The sequence below is a fragment of the Camelus dromedarius genome, chromosome 8, assembly GCF_036321535.1.
Source record: "Camelus dromedarius isolate mCamDro1 chromosome 8, mCamDro1.pat, whole genome shotgun sequence".
In the NCBI taxonomy this organism is placed as follows: domain Eukaryota; kingdom Metazoa; phylum Chordata; class Mammalia; order Artiodactyla; family Camelidae; genus Camelus; species Camelus dromedarius.
In genome coordinates, this window is record NC_087443.1 from 9,540,970 (window position 1) to 9,564,914 (window position 23,945).

Consider the following 23,945-nt stretch of genomic DNA (forward strand, 5'->3'; position numbering starts at 1 on the left):
AGTATTGTAAAAATGTCAGTTCTTAAATTGATCTACAGATTCAGTGCAGTTGCAATAAAAATCCTAGCAGGTATTTTTTAATGGAAATTAATAAGCTGATTCTAAAATTTGTACAGAAGTTTAAGTACCAAGAATGGCCAAGACAATCTTGACAAATTACCATAAAGAGAATAGAGATAATAGAATTAGAGAATATACAGGAGTCAATACTTACAAAGTTAAACGATTGGGCAGTTTGTGCAAGAACAGATAAATAGCCCAATGGAAAAACATACCATTTTAGTTGGATCCAGCTTCAGGAAGCCGTTTGATTTGTGATAGAAAAGTAACACTGGGAGGAGTTCAATGACTAAGTCCATCCTCTTGGCCTTATACTCTCTGCTCAGCAACCTGGGGTAAACTGGTAAGACTGTGGCTTGTCTTCTGTAAGCTCATGGCTTGTATATGAAAACAAAGCTAAAAGATTGAGAATCTGAATGCATTGGATCACTTTTGGTAGAAGCAGTGGATGGAGAGAAATCTACGTGTCATTTTCCATTACCTTTTTATGTTGAAATAATTGAAACCTTTCAGTAAAGCTGAAAGTATTGTACAAAGAAGTACATACAGTTCATCTCAGTTCCCCAATTGTTAACGTATTATCACTTTTTATTTTAATATTCTCTCCAGTTTTTCCCTAAATTATATAGCAAACATGCTGTCTTCTTACTTATATTTTAGTGTGTATTTCCTAAAACCAAGGACACTTTGTAATGGGTTCAACTGTTTCCCCTAAGTCCATATGTTGAATCCCTAACCCTCAGCGTCACTGCATTTGATAACACAGCCATTAAGAAGGTGATTAAGATTAAAGGAGGGCATAAATGTGGGACCCGAATCCAAAAGGACTGACACCTTATAAGAGGAGGAAGAGAGAGCAGGAGCGTCCATGCTCACTGAGGAAAGGCCTTGTTGGGGGCACAATAAGATGGATGTCTGCAAAATAGGAAGAGAAGTCTAACAAGAAATCAGCCTTGCTGGCAACTTCATCTTGGACTTCTGGCCTCTAGAACAGTGAGAAATTAAATTTCTGTTGTTTATATCTGTCCCCAGTCCCCGGGGCTGCCTCTTCCCCATCCTCAGATGAAGGTCTCTCCTCCTGCTACCACGACACCGCCTCCGCCTGCACAGCCCCGGCCATGGCTCTGCAGCTGCGGCCCCTCTGCGCCCCAGGCCAGTCTCTACGCTTGCGTGCCTGTGCTCGCGGATCCTGCCTTCTTTCTTCACCTGAGGCCGCCGCTGCCTCTCCTTTCTGCAGCCATGGAGTCCTCCACTTTTGCCTTGGTGCCTGTTTTCGCCCAGCTGAGCAACTTCCAGAATCTCCTCCCAGCTGTTGGCGCAGCCTCCTTCATTGCCATCCGTGCCCAGCACCCGCACCACAGCCATGTCACTCCTGGCGACCCTGGGGCTGGACCTGGACAGGACCCTGGTCCCAGCTAGTGGGCTGGGCTGGCTCATAGACTATGGGAGCCCCCCCCCAGGCCCCTGCCCTCCTGGGCCCCTATGAGGTCCTTGGGGGAGCCCTGGAGGGCGGGCTTCCGGGTGGGGGAGCTCCCCTGGTAGATGATGGCTTCCCTGGCTGGATGACCGAGCTGGTCGACTTTACAGCCCTTCCCCCTTTGGAGCCCCCTTGCCCTCAGGTGCCCTCCCCTCATCTTCCCAGATCTAGAAGCTATGCTTCCCTCCTATAAAGGAACTTGAGCAGATGGAAGACTTCTTCCTTGATGCTCCCTCCTCCCACCATCATCCCGAAGTCCTAAACCGCTGCTGCCACCGCCCCTCCCCTTCTCACCATTGACCTCCCCCAGGCCCCAGCCCTGGATACCCTTGACTTGCTAGCCATCTACTGTTGCAGGGAGGCTGGGCCAGGGGACTCTGGGTTGGCAACCCCGCCCCCATCCCCACAACCCCTTTGTCCACCTCCACCCTCTCGCCCAGCCCCCTACCCCAATCCTGCCACCGCCCACGGGGACCACGAGCAAAAGGAGAGGGACCAGACCACATCAGCGGCTCTGAGGTACCTGCCAAGGAAGCGCCCAGAGGGCGAGGCCCTGGAGGGCGGGTGCCAGGGGCTGAAGACTCGGAACCGGGAGCTGAGGGAGACGGCTGAGTAGGCGGAGTGGGAAATCCAGTATGTCAATGGGCTGCTCATCTAAGTGTACAAGGCTTGAAGCAAGGGGACCCGGAACAGCTAGCCAGGCAGGGGCTTTGTGCGGTAGGGGGCGCTGGTCTTCCGCTCTGGCTCCCTAGTCTTTCTGGGGCTGAGGTGGGAGGGTCCATCCCGCTGTCATCCCCCTGCATCCAGCTTCCCATCAAACCCTTCCCTCCCTCCTCCCACCCCCCTTTCTCTCTCCTCTTTGATCCTTGTCTCCTCTCGTTTACATTCTGATTTGGCTCCCCTCTTCTCTCCCCAGAATCAAGGCATGTTTGGCCTCAGTCAACATGTACATCCTTATGTAACAGCTGAGGAACAGAGCCCCACAGGGAATTTGGGGAGCAGGGGAGAGCTTGGAAACTTAGTCTCCCAAACAGGGAAATGAGGCCAGGAAGCTCTGCAGAATGACGATGCATAGGAGGACAGGGGAACCATCTGGGGACTAAGCCAAGAAAAGTTCTAAGAATGGTGCCCATAGAATGTAAGCCAAACAAGCCAGGTGACCTTGGAGAACTACATTTGGGGGATGGAACCAAAAGGTGGCCAAGTTCGCAGAGCAGATGGATATACAGGCAGATGGGGAGGTGGGCTGGGTGGAGAACAGCCGTTATTGGTGATTGGGTGTTCATTTTAGCTCTGGGAGAAAATCAGTGTTGTGTGAAGTTGTTGGGGTGAGGGCCACATCAAGGTGAGGGAGGGGTAGGGACTGATCATTTTTGGGGTATTGTGAGTGGAAATAAAATGAAGCATTTCCTCTGGGAAAAAAAAATCTGTTGTTTAAGGAACTCAATCTGTAATATTTTGACAGTAAATTATGACTGTACTAGGAGACTAACACACTCCCCTATTACAGCACAGCCATTAACATCAGGACATTATTAGTATTCATACAGTACCACTATCTAATCCACAGAGCCATTCAGGTTTTCTGATTTCCCAACTATGTTCTTTATAGCAAAAACAAAACAAATAAACAAAACAAATAAATAAAAATGGACTTCTTTTTCACCCTTCTGTCTCCATTCCAGGATCCAATTCAGGATCATACATTGATCTATTTGTCATATGTTTTTAGTTACCTTTACTTTGGAACGATTTCCCTAATATTTAATTATCTTTTATGATCTTAACATTTTTAGAGTTCTGGCCATTCATCTCATATAATTTCCTTTGATTTAGATTTGTTTTATATTTTTGTATGATAAGATTAAGCATATGCATTTTGGGCCAGAATACTAGAGAAGTCAACCTGTGGTCTTTTCAGTGCAACATAATAAAGACCCATGATATTCATGTGTCTCTGACTGATGATGTTAACTTTTATCACTTGACTAAGATGATGTCAGTGAGGTTACTCCACTTTGAAGTTAGTTAATAAGTATTTTTATTTATTAACTGATATGTGTAAGTACTTTATCAATTAATGAGTAATTAATCATTGTTTTCTGGGGCAAAACTTTGACACTATGTATAAACCCTGTTTCCTCAAGCATTTATCCATTAATTTTAGCATCTCCTGATGATCTTTCCTGAATCAATTAATATAAATAGTGATTTTCTAATCTATCATAGAAAATCTAAGCAAAGAAATGGAGGATATAAAAAATCAAATAGAAATTATAGAACTGAAAAGTACATTAACCAAAATAAAAAAGCCACCAGAGAGGCCAATGATCAATATTCAGAATTACTATCACAGGGCAAATAATAACGGAACTTGAAGACAGAAGAGAACAGTGAAAATAACCCAAACTGCACAACAGAGAGAAAATAGACTGAAAGAAGTTAATAGAATCACAGGGAATCATCTGTAGAAAAATAACAAAAAATTTAACATTTGTATCAGCAGAGTCCCAAAAGGAAAAGAGAAAAATGTGGGACTGAAATAGTTTTCAAAGAAATAATAGACATAAATTTATAGGTACAAGGAGCTGTGTGAACCCCAAACAGAAATACATATCAAGACACATCAGAAATAAACTTCTGAGAACTACAGATAAAGGGAAACTCTCAAAAGTAGTAAAAGAGAAAAGATGAACTAATTACAAGGGAGAACAGTAGCTATCTCAATTGAAACCATGGAACCCAGAAGGAAGTGGCACACCTTTAAAGCAATGAAAGAAAAAAATATATATTACTCCAGATTTCTACATCAAGCAAAGCTGTCCTTCCAGAATAAAGGTGAAATCAAGACATTCTCAGATGAATGAAAACTAAGAAATTTTGTTGCCAGTAGAGCTGCTCGTAAAAATTCCCAAAAGAAGTTCTTCAGGCAGAAGGGAAGTGACACCAGAAGGAAACTTGAAATACCAGGAGTGAAGAAGGAATCATAAAAGGAGTAAATATGGAATGCAACACAACTAATATTACATTTCTTCTGATACTGGGACTTAAGAAGCATCACACCTTCTGCTTTCACTCTTTTAGAATCTTGAGGCCTCCAAGTTTTGCAGAAGTTCACACTAGCTTTCTAGAAGAGGAGAGGCCTCCTTGGGGCACACACAGTGATGGCATCAACTTCTAGGTATGTGAGTAGGTTGTTTTGGGTGTTTCATTTCCATTTAAGCCATAGAAGTGACCCTAGGCAAGACCAGGAGGAAAATCACCAAGATTTCAAAACCACAGAATAGAGAAGTAATAAATCTTTGTTGTTTTAAGCCTGTTGCAAATAATTCTTAAGAAAATAAAGATAAGCCAGAGATTTCGTGAGAATATTTCCAAAACACATATCTGATATAGAACTTATATCCAAAACATATAAAGAACACTGATAATTCAGTAAGAAACCACTCAGCCCAATACAGAGATGGGGGGTATTTTTCTATCAATACTTCAACATAGAAAATAAATGAATGTCAAAATATATATGAAAAGGTGGGTAAAATCATTAGTCGTGGAAATTAATTACTACTTAGTAATAAAATGAAATCAACTACTGACACATACAATAACATAGAGGAATCAATATATGATAATGAAAACCAGAACAGCGGTTTTTCTCTCTGGGTGCAAGGCAGTAACTGGAAAAAGAGAGAAGTGAACAGTTTTTGTTGTAGAAATGCTGTGTATCTTAATTAAGGTGGTGGTTACATAGGTGTATACATTTGTCAAACCCATCGAACTTTAAACTTACCAACTGTGTTTTTTCAGTAAAGGTAAATCACAGCCCCCAAAAAAGAGAAATGGAAAAAATAAATGATAAAACAAGCTGAAAACGTTAATATAAATTATGAGCAAATACATAATTTTTCTCAAAATATAAAGTACTTACAAAAACTGAAATCAAAATTTGTTATTTATAAAGACAATCTTCTAAAACAAAGCATTATTCAGTCAGTCCTTGAACACTGTGGATTTTAACTGCATGAGTCCACTTATTCAGGGATTTTTTTTCAGTGTTAAATACTACATTACCAAATGACCTGAGGTTGGTTGAGTCTACCAAAGTGGGACCACATATGTGGAGGAACCAAGTATATGGAGGGCCAACTCTGAGTTACACACAGACTTTTGGCTGCAAGGAGGATTAGTGCCCCTAACTCCTGCATTATTTGAGGGTCAATTATAATCAACTTTTGAGTTGTGAGCATATATTTGTGAAAAAAAATTAACCATTGTAAAACTCTTCCTGCTACTCTAATGGGAGGAACAGTGCACAGTGCATAGATACTTACAAGCTAACTACAGAAATTTCTCCCTGACTCTAATGTTCAAATAACTTTATCTTTTGTTTGATAACAGTGAGGAAACTTCCAGAAAATATTGAGTGTTTTCCAGGGGTTGGTGTTTCTATTGATAGTGAATTGTAGTGTATGTATTTATATATGTGTATGTGTGTATACACACACACACACACACACACACACTTTTATATCCTGTATTTTCATGATGTTTAGATGGAAACGCCAATGTAGGATCGCTGGGATCAATGTCAGTACTGTCATGAACATATATTCCACTTGCTCAATATTTCTCTGAAGAAAGATTTTTTCTTACAATAGAAGTTTTGTTTAGCCAATCACCATTTCCTTATTTCTCTTGATGATTTCAGTGATATCAAAGAATGCTTTGTTAAGAAGGACCAACTTTGTTCAATTATAAATTATGGCGCAACATATAATTCTGTGTCCGTCACAAGACATAATGATTCAGATTTATGATTATCTTATAATACTGAAATAACTGTATTATGTTAAGGAAACCTATTTGGCTGAATCAAAATTTATGTGATGTTAAGGACTGTAAAAAGCCAGCCAAGAAGTCTCAGTGGATTACTGAAATCATACATGGAGAGGAGGATAATACCGTATCTGTGAATTCTGGTCATTAAAAATGTGTTTGCCTAGTGCTTCCAGGGCCACTGAAGGAGAAAAAAACCCTGGAGGAACAATCAGTGGGTTTTTATTAGAAAAATGCCCCTTGGAATAATTGCCAAAGTGTTCACAGTAGCTGGGGAGAACACTCTGCAGGCCACCAGATGGAGAAGGCAGAGGTGAAAGACACTTGGGGCGCTGGCAGCTCTTCGCACCCACCATTTATACTTCGCTTTCCCTTCCTGCACTGCGCACAGCCACTCTGCGTGCTAGTGACAAGACTTATTTCAAGCATGGAATAACCAATTCAGTAAGTCCTCACAATCTGACAAGCAACCCACATGCGGACCACACCCTTCCCCTTCATTCTACCAGTACCAGGCAATTATTAACTCCCTATTTACAATGGTTCCCAAATTTTGCGTACATCAGTATCACCTAGGGGGCTTGTTAAAACACAGATTGTGGGGCTGCACCTGAAGAGTTTCTGATTCTATAGGTGGGACTCAAGAATCTGCCTTTATAACAAGTTACTAGGTGCTGTATTGCTACTGGTATAGGGACCACACTTTGAGAACCAATGTAATATTGCATTCCTTTGACATCATTCCAGTTCTCTTCTGGGAGGAGTATGTCAGTCTTTCAAGAAGATTAGCAGTGAGGGAAAAGAAGCTGAGGAAACAATAAGCTGCTTTACATCCAGAAATGAAGTGGAATATAATTAAATAAATCTAGCAGGAAGTAAGCTCAAGAGAGGGGCTTGTTGGAATTGAGATGTTTGTAGGAAGCACAGATAGAAAGCCTGAAGAGGCAGAAGAGAGAGGAAAGAGGAAGTTTATTTACATTTCCCTACTTTGTGTGTAGCTGGCTCTGAGGGCCACGAGCAGAGCTAGCTAGTGGAAACTGTGATGGAACATTTTCAGAGAATTTCCCAGGGCTGCTACACAGGGAACTTGTCATCCTTGAACACCACGTGTAAGGAGCTGCACACAGAAATTCTCTGTGTACTTCAGCTTAAGATAAAAAGTAATAAATTTATTTTCTAGCTTGCCAGTCACTCTAGTGATAAATTAACAGGTAATTAATTTGTTAGCGAGTACTTCTTTCCATTATTTACTTCAACTTGAAAATGTTTTCTGTGAAACATGCCAATGGGAAATCATAAAATATTGCTTTGTAATCTTGTTGATGTTCTAATTAACCAACGCAGGACAGTAGTTACCAGGCATTTCCCCCAAATCTCAGTGAGTCTGCCCTTTGCACTTGGAGTGAGGCTAGGCAAAGCAGTTACAAAATAAAAGGAATTAATGTCATTTAATAACACAGTGACTGAGTGTTAGGCATTGAATGGGGAAGAAGGAAAATGAGTCAAGACCAGAAGTATTCAGAAACTAGAAGGCCAAGATTGGGTGCAGGTAATATGCAGAAATAAAAAGTAAATAAATAATTGTGGGAGTCAGTTCCAGGTAAGCTGGAGAAAACACGTTCCACCGTGTCTGTACCACTGAGTGCAGCTCTGAGACAGAATGCACAGAGCAGCTGTTAGAGAACCCTGCAAACTGAATAACATCAGGAGAATTGGAAAGAAGACCAGAATTTAAAGTACCACCAAATCCCTGGTAAAGTTACCCTGTTTTTCATCCTCTGGTCCTGTCACCTCTTGGTCCCAAAAGTAAGCAGCACAGAATAACTAAGGCCCTGTGTTTCTGAATACAGAACCTGAGAGAAGTACTCCAGGGACATGAAGTGTACTGGGGAGGTTATGATGAGGGCAGACCTCATGAAAGAAATCTCAGTAAATTTTTAAATAATCTTAGGAAATTTAATCCCAAACTTTGTGTGCATGGCTGGATCTGATGCTAATCAGTGTAATAAAGACTTGTAAAACCTGATTATCAGAAAGACTTCTGGTCAGACCCGGACAGCCGCTGGACGTGCACTTGTGGGGCAGATCTGAATAGCTCTGCAAAGGTTTTGAAACTGAATTGACATTCAACCCGGAGCCAAGGAAGATGGGCTGAAACCTGTGGCCTGAATTTAACCAGGTAAATTTCTTGCCGAAACAAACATACCAACTTTATTCAAAGTATTAAAAAAAAAAACCCTCAGCGTATGAAAGCCTGATATAGCAATCCAAAATTCCTCAGCATTTGAAGAAACAGGAGACTCTCAATTCTTACGGGAAAAGACGATCAAGAAACATCAACATTGACATGACAAAGTTATTAGAATTACCTGACAAAGATTTTAAAATAGTAAGTTATTTAAAATATTCTAACGAGAAATTGCAAGCACTCCTAAAATTAATACATAGGTTGGAGGACTCAGAAATGAGGTATAAAGAAGGATCAGAAGGGGGTCTGCCGCGTCTCCGCCAGCGGTCGGCCCTGAACCGCGCGCCGCCGCGAGCTCTCGGACTCGAGCCAGCGCCGAGGAGCCCGGGGCCACCGCCCGCAGCGGCCGAGCTCAGGGCCTGCTGAGCGGGACGCCGCCGCCGCTGCCGCCGCCTCCTCCTCCTCCACAGCGGGCGTCGGCCCGGGCCCGGCAGCCACGGCCGAAGACCCCCTGGGACGGGCGCCTGCGGCGAACAGGAGGGGAAGCAGGAGAAGGAGGTCGCGCGGCCTCAGCCCGGGCCGCCGCCCCAGGCGCCGCCCTGCCGGCCCCGCGGCGCTGAGGTGGCTCGCGCGCCCCCGCCGGTCGCCACGGATCCGCTGAAGAAGATCAAAAGGCGGCTGTCAGTGACACTCCGAGGGCGCCGAGGTGTAGACAAGGCCAACGGTGCCCCTGAACAGACAGGCCTGGGTGAGAGCGGCGGCGGCGGCGGTGACCGTGGAGGGGCCCCCACACGAGCTGCCGCTGGGGAGCCTCGCTCTGGACGGGGCCCCTCAGCTCCGCACCAGAGATTATACACGAGGACTGGAAGGTGGGGTCGGCCGGGGAGAGGGACCAGGCTTCCGCCGCGCCCTCGCATGAGGTGCGGTCACCAGGGAGGGTGCGCATGCGCAACCCCCACCCCATCCCCCACCCCCCTACCCCCGCGCAAGATCTCCACGGAGAACGTCGACAAGCGCCCATCACTACCAGCCGACACCCGGCTGCCCGAGGGCTACCGTGAGAAGTTGACCCCCAATATCCCCATCTTTGACAAGCCCCTCGGCTGCCGCCTCCGCCGTGTCAGCCTGCCTGGGATCGACTTTGGGAAACTGGAGACCTACATCAAGTTGGACAAGATGGGAGAGGGTACATATGCCACCGTCTGCAAAGGCAAAAGCAAGCTCACAGACAACCTTGTGGCGCCAGGGAGATCAGACTAAACATGAAGAGGGGGCGCCCTGCACCGCCATCTGGGAAGCGTCCCTGCTCAAGGACCTCAAACACGCCAGCATCATCCCGCCACACGACATTATCCTCAGAGAAGTCGCTCACCCTTGTCTTTGAGTACCCGGACAGGGACCTGACGCAGTACCCAGATGGCTGTGGGAACGTCATCAGCAGGCACAATGCGAAACTCTTCCTGTTCCAGCTGATCCGCGGCCTGGCCTGCTGCCACCGGCAGAACGTGCTACACCGAGACGTCAAGCCCCAGAACCTGCTCATCAATGAGAGAGGAGAGCTCAAGCTGGCCGACTTCGGCCTGGCCCGGGCCGAGTCAATTCCAATGAGGACCTACTCCAATTAGGTTGTAACGCTGTGTACCGGCCCCCAACATCCTGCTCAGGTCCACGGACTGCTCCTCTCAGATTGGCATGTGGGGTGTGGGCTGCATCTTCTATGAGATGGCCACGGGCCGGCCCTTCTTCCCGGGCTACACGGTGGAGGAACACCTGCAGTTCATCTTGCGCGTCTTGGGAACCCCCAACTGAGGAGACGTGGCCAGGCATCCTGTCCAGTGAAGAGTTCAAGACATACTGCTATCCCCAGTCCCCTTGTCCTTGCTGCAGACTTGACAGAGGCGGGGCTGACCTCCACACCAAGCTGCTGCAGCTTGAAGTTCGCAATTGTATCTCCGCAGAGGATGCCATGAAACTTCTGTTCTTCCTCAGCCTGTGGAAGCGCATCCACAAACTTCCTGACACTTCTTCCATATTTGCACTAAAGGAGGTCCAGCTACAAAAGGAGGCCAGGCTTCGGTCTTCATCAATGCCTGACTAAGGCAGGCCAGCTTTCTGAGTGGTGGACACCGAGTTCTAAGCCACAGACTGAGGCCCCAGCAGGCAGCAGCTGGAGGAATGCCACACCCCTCACAGGGCAGCCCCCAGCTGCATCCTTCCTGCTTGCTGCCTGCCTACCTGCCTGACGAACGCTCACCTTCCCACGTGTCCCCTGCTGCCTGTGCGAACACCTGACCATTGGCCTGTCAGCCCACCCATTGGCCTGTCTGCTGGGTGCTAACAAAGCTCTCATCGCTCCTTAAATTTAAAAAAAAAAAATCAAAAGGAAATATTTGAACTGAAAAATAAAATAACGGAAGTATAAAACTCACTAAATGAGCTCAAAAGCATAAAGTGCATAACAGATGAAATTGTCAGTGAAACTGAAAAATAGATCAATAGAAACTATTTAACCTGGAAAAAGATATTGAAGACAAATTAACAGAGCGAGAGGAACCTGTAAGAAAATAACAAAAGGCATAACATTCTTGCCATCAGAGTCCCAGAAAGACAGCAGAACAAGTTCAGTACTGAAAAAATATAATTCAAGATATAACATCTCTAAACTTCCTTAGTGTGGCAAACCACATAAACCTATCCCTAAACAGGATAAACCCATCCCTAAACAGGATAAACCCAAAGAAATTCCATGCTTAGACCAATCATAATCAGACTGTTGAAACTAAAGTAAAAGAAAAACTGAAATCAGTCAGAAAAAATGGCATATTACCTGTAAGAGAAGAACAATTTGAATGACTAACCAGAAACTACAGAAGGAAGTGGCATATTTTTCAGTTGCTGAAAGAACAGAACTATCAGCTTGAAAATCTATATTTATTAAAAATGACCCTAGGCATGAAGGTGAAATGAAAGTGTTCTCAGATGAAGGAAAACCAAGAGAATTTGTTGCCAGCAGATTTGCTGTAAAGGAATTGCTAAAGGAAGTTCTTCAGATTGAAGGGAAATGATACCAGAAAATAATAGTACCTTAGGGATAGTAAGCAAGAGAAATGGTCATTGTCATGGTACATATAATAGGCTATTCTCTTAAGTTCTTTAAAATGCAGTTGATGGTTGAAAGCAGAAAAAATAATAACAACACTATCTGCAGGTTTTTTAATGTGTACAGATGTAATATATAATACAACTACAACATAAAGGGGTTAAATAGATTCACATGGTTTTAAGACAAAATTCCACTTAAGGATAAAAGTATTCATTTCAATGAGACTGTGAAAAGTTAAATATGTAAACAGTAATTTTCAAAGAAACCATCAAAAACTATTTATACAAGACATACTAAAAAAAACACAGTCAATAAAGTTGAATGATAAAAGTATTCAAATAACTCAAAATGAAGGCAAGATTTGGGGAAACAAAGGAAAAACAGAGGAAAAACACATAAATCACTTAATAAAATGGTAGATCTAAATCCAAACATATCAATAATTACATTAATTTTAAATGACCTAAACTCACCATTTAAAAGACAGACTCTCACAATAAATATGGTAAGATTCTACTTATAAGAGTTATCTAGAGCAGCCAAACTCTTAGAAAAAGAAAGTAGAATGGTGGTTGTCAGGAGAGGAAAGTTAGCTTCCTAATGAGTATAGAATTTGAGTTTTGTAGGATGAAAAAATTCTAGAGATGTGTTACATAACAATATGCATTTGGTTAACACTTTTATACTGTACACTTAAATGGTTAAGAGGATAAACTTTATATATCTATAACACAATAAAACATACTGAAGTTGTCAAAATAAAAGAAACATCCCTACAAATAAATAAAACATAGTCAAACTATATGTGGTTTTTAAGAAACCAATGTCAAATATAATATCAGTGTTTATAAATGAAAGAATGATAAATGATATAGCGTACAAACACTAATCAAAACAATACTGAAGTGAATATATTAATACAAAGAAGTATACTTCAAAGAATGAAAATTACCAAGAATAAGAACATTACATAATAAACTTATCAATTTACCAAGAAAATGTAGATCCCTAAATGTACATATACCTAACAAAAGAGTTTTAAAATGCACAGAATAAAGAGGGTGGAGTTAAGGAGAAATAAACAAACCTACAAATATAATTAGAGACTTCAACTCTCCTCTATTAGTACTGGATTCAACTAAGAAAAAGAAAGCCAGCAGGGATGTGGAAGAACTGAGCATCACCATTAACTGAAAAGGTAAAATTTACAATTACAGAATGCTTTACTGAACAATAGCAGAATATATATTATATATATTGTATTCAAAATTTACAAAAAAATTCAACAATAAGAACATAATCTGATTTAAAGTGAACAAGAGATCTGAACAGACAACTACTGAAGATTTTCAGACAGTAAATAAGCATGTAAAAAGATGTTCAACACCATTTGTTATTAGGAGAATGAAAATTAACAAACCGATGGGTTACCTCTACACAGCTTTCAAAGAGACTAAACCAAAAACTGACAATACCTGTTGTTGGTGAGGATGCAGAGTAACAGGAACTCTCATGCAATGCTGCTGGGAATGGAAAATGGTAGAGCCACTTTGGAAGACAATTTAGCAGTGTTTTACAAAGTTCATTGTATTACCATAAAATCCAGCAACTGCACTCCTAGGTATTTAAATATTTCAAAGCTATATAGATATAAAATTCAACACCTAAATGTTTACAACTGCTTTACTCAATACTATTAAAAACTAAAAGCAACCAGGATGTCCTTGAGTACATGAATGGGTAAGCAAACAGTGGTACATCCATACAATGGAATATTACTGAATAAGAGAATGAGCCATCAAGACATGAAAATACACAAATGTATCTTAAATGAATATCACTAAGTTAAAGAAACCCATCAGAAAAAGCTACATACTGTACAATTCTAGTTATATAGCATTCTGAATAAAGCGAAACTATATATATAATAAACAGATCAGTGGTTGCCAGGAGTTCAGGGAACAAGAGGAAGGGATCGGTTTCCTAGGTGAAGCTTTGAAGATTTTTTAGCTTGGTGAAACCATCTGTATATTTTAAAAACAGGTACATGTTATATGTATGTCAAAACCCACAGAACTTTACAGCATAAAAACCAAATATCGATGTATACAAGTTACAAATAGCTAGAAGATCAGTGTATCCCAAAATAGAATGTAGAATGTGACTAAAGAATCTAACTATATACAAAGGTATGTAAAACCTCACTGAAGGGAAAAAGACCTAAGAAACTTTAATGTGAGTGGAATCTGTGAGATTAACCCAACACAATTAACAAAATGGTAATAAGAATATACGTATTGATAATTACATTAAATATAAAGGGATTAACTGCTCTGACCAAAAAATATAGACTGACGGACTGGATACAAAAAGAAGACGCATGTGTATGCTGTGTACAAGAGACCCGCTTCAGACCTAGAGACACATGCAAGCTGAAAGTGAGGGGATGGGAAAACAAAAATTCCTTACAAACGGAAACCAAAAGAAAGCTGGAGTAGCAATACTTATATCTAACAATAGTGATCTTAAAATAAAGACTGTTATGAGAGTCACAAAAGGATTCTACATAATACTCAAGGTACCAATCCAAGAAGGTATAACAGCTGTAAATATATACGCACCCAACAAAGGAACACCTCAATATATAAGGCAATTTTTAACGAACATAAAAGGAGAAATCAACAATAACACAATAATTGTGAGGAACCTTAACACCTACTTTTATCAATGGACATCCAGACAGAAAGCCAGTAAAGAAATACAGACCCCAAATGACACGTTAGACCAGATGGGCTTAATTAATATCTAAGAGCATTCTAATTGAAAACAACATAGTACACATTCTTCTCAAATGCACATGGAATAAACTCCAGAATCAATCACATATTGGATCACAAAGCAAGCCTCAGTAATTTAAGAAAATTAAAATCATACCAAGAACCTTTTCTGATCACAAGGCTATAAGGTCAGAAATCAACTACAAGGAAAAAAAAATGCAAAAACTGCAAATACGTGGAGGCTAAACAATATGCCACTACACAATCAATGAATCACTGTAGAAATCAAAGAGAAAATTGGAAAATACTTTGAGAGCAATGAAAATGAAAACACAACAATCCACAGGTTTTGAGATGCGGCAAAAACAGTTCTAAGAGGCAAGATTATAGCAATACAAGTCTACCTCAGGAAACAAGAAAAATCTCAAATAAACAACCTAAACTTAAATGTAAAGCAGCTAGAGAAAGAGGAGCAAAGAAAACCCAAAGTTAGTAGAAGAAAAGAAATCATAAAATTCAGAGCAGAAATGAATGAAATAAAGACAAAAAAAAAATCAATGAAACTAAAATGGGTTCTTTGAAAAGATGAATAAAACTGACAAACCTTTAGTTAGACTCATCAAGAAAAAAGGGAGAGGGCCCAAATTAATAAAATAAAAAAGGAGAAGTCACAATCAATATCACAGAAATACAAGGGCTCGTAAGAGGCTACTATGAGCAACTATATGCCAACAAAAAGGACAACCTAGGAGAAATGGGCAATTTCTTAGAAAGGTACAATTTGCCAAGGCTGAATCAGAAAGAAATGGAAAATATGAGTAGACCAATTACCGGTACCAAATTAAGTCAGTAATTTTAAAATATCCACAAGCAAAGGTCCAGGACTAGTTGGCTTCACAGGTGAATTCTAACATAAATTTACAGAAGAGTTAACATCTAACCTTCTGAAACTATTCCAAAAAATTAAAGAGGAAGGAACAATTCCAAATTCATTCTATGAGGCCACACTCACCCTGATACCAAAACAAGACAGATACCAAAAAACAAGAAAATCACAGGCCAATATAACTTACGAGTATAGATGCAAAAATCCTCAACAAAAAACTAGCAAATGGACTCCAACAATGCACTAAAAGGATCATATGCCATGATCAAGGGAGATTTATCCCTGGGATACAAAGATTTTTCAGTATCAACAAATCAATCAATGTGATACCTCACATTAACAAACTGAAGAATAACAACTGTGTGATTATCTCAATAGATGCAGAAAAGCTTTTGATAAAAGTCAATATCCATTTATGATAAAAACTATCCAGAAATGTTGTGCAGATGAAACATACCTCAACATAATCAAGGCCATGTATGACAAACACACAGCTAATATCATACTTAATGATGAAAAGCTGAAAGCATTTCCTGTAACATCAGAAACAGGACAACAATGCCCACTCTCACCACTTATATTCAACATAGTTTTGGAAGCCCGAGCCATAGCAATCAGAGAAGAAAAAGAAATAAAGGGAATCCAAATCGATAAAGAAGAAGTAAAACTGTCATTGTTTGTGGATGACATGGTACTATACATGGACAACCCTAAAGAAGCAACCAGAAAACTACTAGAGCTCATCACTGAATCTGGTAATGTTGCAGGGTATAAAATTAATATACAGAAATCAGTGGCATTTCTATCCACTAACAACAAAATAGCAGAAAAAGAAATTATTTAAGAGAACTCTGGAACAACATGACGCTTACTAATACTCGCATTATAGGGGTACCAGAAAGAGAAGAGAGAGAGAAAGAACCTGAGATATTTTTTGAAGAGATACTAAACCCAAAGAGGAATACACCAAGGCACATAGTCATCAAGCTGACAAAAATTAAGGATAAAGAGAAAATATTAAAATTAGCAAGAGAAAAGCAACACATAATATACAAGGGAACTCCCATAAGGCCATCAGCTGATTTTTCAGCAGAAACTCTACAGGCCAGGAGAGAGTGGCAAGATATAAGTAAAGTGGTGAAAGAGAAAAACCTACAACCAAGAATACTCTGCCCAGCAAGGCTCTCATTCAGATTTGAAGGCAAATTCAAAAGCTTCACAGATAAACAAAAGCTAAAAGAATTCAGCAGCACCAAACCAGCTTTACAACAAATGTTAAAGAAACTTCTCTTGTCATCAAACTATAAGAAAAGGACAAAAAGAAGAAAGGGGGAAAAAAAGACCTTCAAAAGATTGCTTTGTCAGTTTAGAGTCTTTTATGGTTTCATATACATTTTGGAATTTTTGCTTTAGTTCTGTGAAAAATATTGTGAGTACTTTGACAGGGGTTGCATTGAATCTGTAGATTGTTTAGGGTAGTACAGCCATCTTGATGATGTTGATTCTTCCAATCCAGAAGCATAAGATATATTTCCATTTCTTTGTATCATCTTCAACTCCCTTCATCAATGTTTTATAGTTTTCAAAGTATAGGCAACCTCCTTGGTTAAGCTTATTTCTAGGTACTTTTGATGCAATGGAAATGTTTATGCCAGTTATAAAATTCTGGTTTTTGAAGTGGAAAAAATGTCAATGAAGGGCTGCAAAAGGCAAAATACCTTTCATTCTTATGGGTGATCTGTATTCCATTACATATATATGCCGCATCTTCTTTTCCCTTCGTCTATTGATGTGCATTTATAACGCTTCCATACCTTGGTAATTATAATTGGCAATTATAAAAATAATGTTGCTGTCAATAGCAGGTGTATTTATCCTTTTCAATTAATTTTTATTTTGTGGATGGCTTTATTCCTTTGATAACTATGTAAGTTTAAATAGCTAAAGCTCTAAACCTTCTTACAAACAATGAAAAATACATATATGTAAATTTAAAAACAAGGTGCAGTATTTTGGGTATATGTATTTACATGCAATACATTGTATATGTGCAGTCAAATTGTAACAATTCTACCTAATAATACTGAAAAATGGGAAAAAACAAATTAAGGAAATAATACCATTTACCATTGTACTAAAACATATAAAATACTTAGGACTAAACCTAACCAAGTAGACAAAGGACCTGTATTCTGAAAACTATAAGACACTGAGGAAAGAAATTGAATTCACTTAAGTGATGGAAAGATATAGCATGTTCTTGGATTGGAAAAATCAATATTGTTAAAATGGCCATAATACCCAAGGCAATATACAGATTCAGTGCAATCCCTATCAAATTACGAATGACATTTTTCACAGAGTTGGAGCAAAATAAATTGTTAAAAATAAATTGTGTTAAGAAACACAAAAAATGCCAAATAGCCAAAACAGTCTTAAAAGAGGAGAATGGAGCTGGGAGAATCACCCTCCCTGGCATCAGGCTATCATACAAAGCTACAGAAATCAAAACAGTATGGTTCTGGCACAAAAACAGACACCTGGATCAATGGAACAGAATACAAAGTCCAGAAATAAACCCTTGCACCTACAGTCAATCAATCTATGACAAAGGAAGCAACAACACACAATGGAGAAAAGACAGTCTCTTCAACAAGTGGTGCTGGGAAAACTGGGCAGCTACCTGTAAAAGACTGAAATTAGAACATTCTCTTCACCATGTACAAAAGTAAACTGAAAATGAATGAAAGACTTGAATGTAACACTGCATACTATACAATTTCTAGAGGAAAACATAGGCAGAACACTCTTTGACACAAATCACAGCAATATTTTTTATGACCAGCTCCTAGAGTAATGGAAATAAAAGCAAAAAATAAATAAATGGGATCTAATTAGACTTAAAATCTTTTGTACAGTTAAGGATACCATAAATAACATGAAAAGACAACCTACAGAATGGAAGAAAATATTTGCAAATGTTGTGACTGACAAGGGACTAATTTCCAAAACATACAACCAACACATACGGCTTAATATAAAAGAATAAGCAACCCCATCAAAAAATGGACAGAGGACCTAAGTAATCATTTCTCCGAAGAAGACATCCAGATGGCCAACAATCCCATGAAAAGATGTTCAATATCACTAATTGTAAGAGAAATGCAAATCAAAACTACGATGAGATATCACCTCACGTCAGTCAGAATGACCACCTTTAAAAATTCCACCAATGATAAATGCTGGAGAGGAAGTGGAGAAAAAGGAACCCTCTTATACTGTTGGTGGGAATGTAAATTGGTGCAGCCATTATGGAGGACAGTATTGGGAGCAGTCAAAAAAATTAAAAAAGACTTGCCATATGATCAAGCAATCCCACTCACGGGCGTATGTCTGGAGAAAAGTATATGTTGAAAAGATGCATGCACCCCCAATGTTCACAGCAGCACTATTTACAGTAGCCAAGACATGGAAACAACCCAAATACCCATTGACAGATGACTGGATAAAGAAGATGTGGTATTTATATACATATACATACATACACACAATGGAATACTACTCAGCCATAATAAAGAATAAAATAATGCCATGTGTAGCAGCATGGCTGGACCTGGAGAGCATCACTCTAAGTGAAGTATGCCAGAAACAGAAAGAAAAATGCCATATGATAGCACTTATATGTGGAATATTAAAGGACCCAAATGAACTCATCTACAAAACAGAAACAGACCCACAGACATAGAGAACAAATTTATGGTTATCAGAGGATAAAGCTTTTGGGAAGGGATATATTGGGAATTCAAAATTTGCACCTCTTGGGGAGTGATGGAAATGTTAGCTATCTTGATTGTGGTAGTGGTTTCATTGATGTTTGCCTCTGTCAAAATTCATCAAATTGTACATCTGAAATATGTGTAGTTTCCTGTACAGGAATCATGCCACAATAAAGGTGTTAAAACAACTACAGATGTATATCTTTCATGAATATAAATACAAAAACTTCAATAAAATATTAGCAAATTAAATCCAAAACTATATTAAGACAATATTAAACCAGGGTTTATCTAAGAAATTCACACAGTTCAATATTGAAAACCAATAAACATAATGCACAATATTAGCAGACAAAAGAAAAGCCACATCATAACACCAATTGACGCAGAACAAGGATATGATAGAACTCGACATCTATTCATGATGAACATTTCTTAATAATCTTCCACAACATAAAAAAGGGTATTTTAAAATACTTTCACTTGACATATTTAATGGTGAAAGGCTGAGTATATTTTCATTGAGTTCAACAAATCAAGGATGTCTTCTCTCACCAACCCTATTCAATATCATACTATAAGCAGCCACCAGTATTAATAATGTTACAAAGATAAATGAAAGGCACACAGATTGTAAAGGGAAAAATAAAACTATGCCTATGAGCAGATGACATGAATGTATTCATACAAAACCCAAGGAACCTACCCTACTGAAAGCTTCCTAGAACTGATACATTCAACAAGCCACAGGGTACAAGTTCAACACACAAAAATCAATCATATTTCTACATACTAGCAATATGTATTTGGAAGCAGATATTTTTTAAAATGCCATTTACAGTACTTCAAAAGTATCAAATACCCAGGAATAAATACAACATAATATGGGCAGGGTTTGTTTGTTGAAAATCACAAATTGATGATGAAAGAAAAGAAGACCTAAATAAATACTGTGTCCATGGATTGAAAGAATCAATACTGTGAAGGTGTCAATTCTTAAAATTTAATTCAATTTCAATAAAAATCTCAGCAAGATTTATACTAGATATAGACTGATTCTATAATGCAAAACATTATAATGCAAAGGATTAGAACAGTTTAAACAATTTTGAAAAAGGAAAATAAAATTGGACATACTACTTGATTATAAGAATTACTAAAAAACCAGAGCAATAAAGACATCATGGTATTGGTAAAGATATAGACATACATCAATGGAACAGAATAGTGAGTCCAGAGATGGACTCATTCAAATATGGTCTATCGATTTTGTGAAAAGTTGCAAAAGCAGTTTAATGGAGAAAGGATAAACTTTCAACAAATGGAACTGAGGCAACTGCGTATCCATATGAAAAAGAAAAAAAAACCTTAAACCTAATTCAAATCAGTCAAAATGGATTATCGATCGAAATGTAAATGCAAAGCTATAAATCTTTTAGAGGAAAACCAAGGAGAAATTCTTAAACTCTTAGGGTTAGGCAGAGAGATCTTAGATATACAATATTTATCGATTGACTCCAATTCCTCCTTGATTGAGGGTTGCTCCCTGGACATGGGGCGTGGCGGGGTGGCGATGTGTTAAATCATTCACAGACTTCTCCTGACATTGGGATGAGCAAGTTCCTAGAACACCAGGGAAAGACTTTGGGTAGAGAAGGAAAGAGATGCACGTGCTTGAGGTGGGAAACAAGTATGGGAAAGATCTGCCACAGCTGAGAGCAAACCCAGAACTGGGATGAGAATCTCCTACAGGAAAGAGGTAAAGGCAAAGTGGTAAGGGATGCAGCCGAACAGGTGGGCCTATCGTTGCCCACCAGTGTTTCCTTCTGTGACTCTAGCGGCTCTCAAGGCCAGAGCCATGGAGTCTATGATCTGCTGAGGATGACTCTGTATAAAAATACTGTCAGGACCTTTGGAATTCTCTTGCGTCTGGGAGGTTAGGAGGGGTGTTGCTGAGATTGCTCACTGGAGGGAAGACATCACACGCGTGTTGTCCTCTCTCTGTTTTATTGTTGTCTACACTAAGTAAGAGTAGAGTAGACCTTGGCACAGTACCCAGTGACATTTAAAGCAGGCATAGCCTTAGATGGAGCAATCGCACCTGGGAGATGCTTCCTATAGAACGTAAGGCCCAGTACATAGGAATCTATGTGCAAAGATTTGTGTCCCAGGCACAGCGTCCACACTAGTAAATTGTTGATCATGATGTGTATTTCCTGAGGCCATTGTGGGGATGAAAGCTAATATATAAGAAATTCACTTTGCCAATCAGTTATCAATATTAAAACACATGGCAATGGGGAAACACTAAGATTTCCAAAAGAGGACTTCATATCCACTACTCTGATTCCTCACACGTCATCCTCTGCACTTGGTGTCTGTCACAGCACAGCACTCAGCAGAAGGAGCAAGGGAAACAGCGGAGACGGATGTGACAGTCTAGCGGAGGGGCCTGTGCTTCCTCAGCCCAGAATGGAGTCACCCTGGAGGGCTACCTCCTGGAACTCTGGCTCAGTAATTTTCCGATCTTTCTCCTGTGTATTAGTTACTCCCAGAAAGTCTGTGGTAAAAGCAAAAAGAAGGTTCTGGAACTTGGAGATGGAGATTGAGCCCTGGAAACATCCTCAGGGACCCTGGGCTTTGGCCATTACCCGCCTGTCTCTACGGGCTTTTTATCTCATGGAAGCAGGTCTCTCAGTGAGTGCTCATCGGGAGCTTGAAGGATCAGGAACAAGTTTTCAGGAAACACTTCTGGCCATAGATTATTCTAGGAGCCTTTGTTAACTTCCCATAGTAGGTCAGAGACAGATGGGTTCCAAGGGAATTATGATAACTAAGAGGAAAATCTACAGGCTGGAGTGGGGGCGTGCCAGGGGAAGTGGAGGCCCCAGAGGACTGTCCGCTTGGGGAACAATATGCCTTTGTGCTAATGATGCCCCGGGTTAGTGAGCAGGCTTTGGCAAGAGGCTGGTCTGCAGACTTAGAGTACACGCTGTTGATTAATTGGGGATCTTTTGAGTTTATAGGGCCTTCTTCCTCAACTCTCATATAACATTTATTTGTCTTACTTTATCTCCCATCTCTCTCCACCACTTCTCTGGCTATTAGGATGACATGGCCCCTTGAAAAACTGAAAGACAGAGAAAATGCTATGAAGTTAGTGAGATGAGATGAGATAAACTGAACTGAGCTGGAGTTAATTTTATGAGACCCTGTGTCCGTACAGAGAGGCAGAGAGATGCAGTGGGTATGGAGTAGGACAACTGAGGACAACTCTATCACTTTTTGCATTTGTGTCACTGTGCTCACTGGCTTTGCCTCTGACGTCTGTCTCATGTGAAGTGGCTTGAAACCGCAGAGGAGCCTAGCACATGTTTGTCCCCTTTACCTTTGAAATAAAGGCTATGATTTTAAAAGCTGATATACTGGGCTTTATCATCTGGCTAACATTTTCAAATAAAAGTATTATAATTGAACAGAACAGAAAAAACAGGTTTGAAATAAACTCTAAATATTTAATAAATTAACATGTAGTAAATATAGCTTTACAAACAAGTGTTGTTATTTAAAGTGTTTACAAAAATACCTACTTAGCTCACAATAGATTATAAAATAAATTCTACTTGAATTAAAGAGTTAAATATGGACAATAAAATCCCAGAAAAGTATGATGACTAACTCATCTTTTAACGGCAAATAACTTGAATACAAAAAAGAAGAAGAAGGAAGTAAAGGAGAAGAAGAAATAGTGAGATAATAGATTTAACTGTGTAAAATGTTCAACTTCTGTATATCAAAAACTATTGGGAGTATATGAGAGAAAAAATAATATTATTAATATGTAAAATAGATCATCCACGTCAACAAGTAAAATACAAACACTGAAAGAAATATGGTCAAAAGATAGGACTAGATAAGGATGAATGAAGAATTTCAATCAAAAATACACATGATAAATCCAATTCATTCTAATACATTTAAAAGAGCAAGACTCAGATGTTGCCTATACAATGGCAGAGTCCCAAATGTGCACTAGTATCCAGTACTGATGAGGGTGCAGAAAAATGGGCCCCATAATGCACTGCTTTGAAGTTGGGGGCACAAATGACCCCATGGTAGGGACCTGCCACTGGAGAAATAGAGAAGAACCGTGGGGCAGATCGCTTCTAAGAGGAAGTGGAAAGAAAGGAACTGGGACATACCTGTCAGCTTTTCCTTCAAAACTCACCAATAACATAGGTCATCCCCAACCCACACCTCTGTGGGAGAGCAGTGAATGAGGTTGAAAGAAAGAAATGTGTTACAACTACAGGAGACTGCATAGAAAGAAGCATCAGGAATTGGGAAGAAATCCCTCATTTCAACAACAAGCATATTTGTTTCAATTGGATAACTACTTGTATTAAATTTCTATTGCTGAGTGACTTCTCTTTTGCAATAGACAAGGTCAAGAAAATGAGGATACAAGCCACAGATTGGGAGAAAATATTTGTAAAAGACACATCTGATAAAGGACTGTTATCCAAAATATACAAAGAACTCTTAAAATCCTAAAATACAAAAGCAAACAACCCAATTTTTAAAATGGGCCAAAGACCTGAACAGATAACTCACTAAAGAAAATGAACAGATGACAAATAAACACATGAAAAGATGCTCCACATCATAAGTCATCATGAAAATGCAAATTAAAACATCAGTTAGAGACACTACATAGCTATTAAAATGGCCAAAATCTGTAATACTGACAATATTAAATACTAACAAAGATGATGTAGAGTAACAGGAAATCTCATCCATTGCTGGTGGGAGTGTAAAATGCTGTAGCCACTTTGGAAGATA

The 23,945-nt window shown here is 39.7% G+C and overlaps 2 pseudogenes; both read left to right on the plus strand.

The window, feature by feature from the left end:
* LOC135321788 (cyclic AMP-dependent transcription factor ATF-5-like) overlaps nt 1-8,945 on the plus strand; it is a 37,623-nt pseudogene extending 28,678 nt beyond the window's left edge.
* LOC135321789 (cyclin-dependent kinase 16-like) lies at nt 8,899-12,614 on the plus strand (annotated as a pseudogene).
* Nucleotides 12,615-23,945: the final 11,331 nt, after the last annotated feature.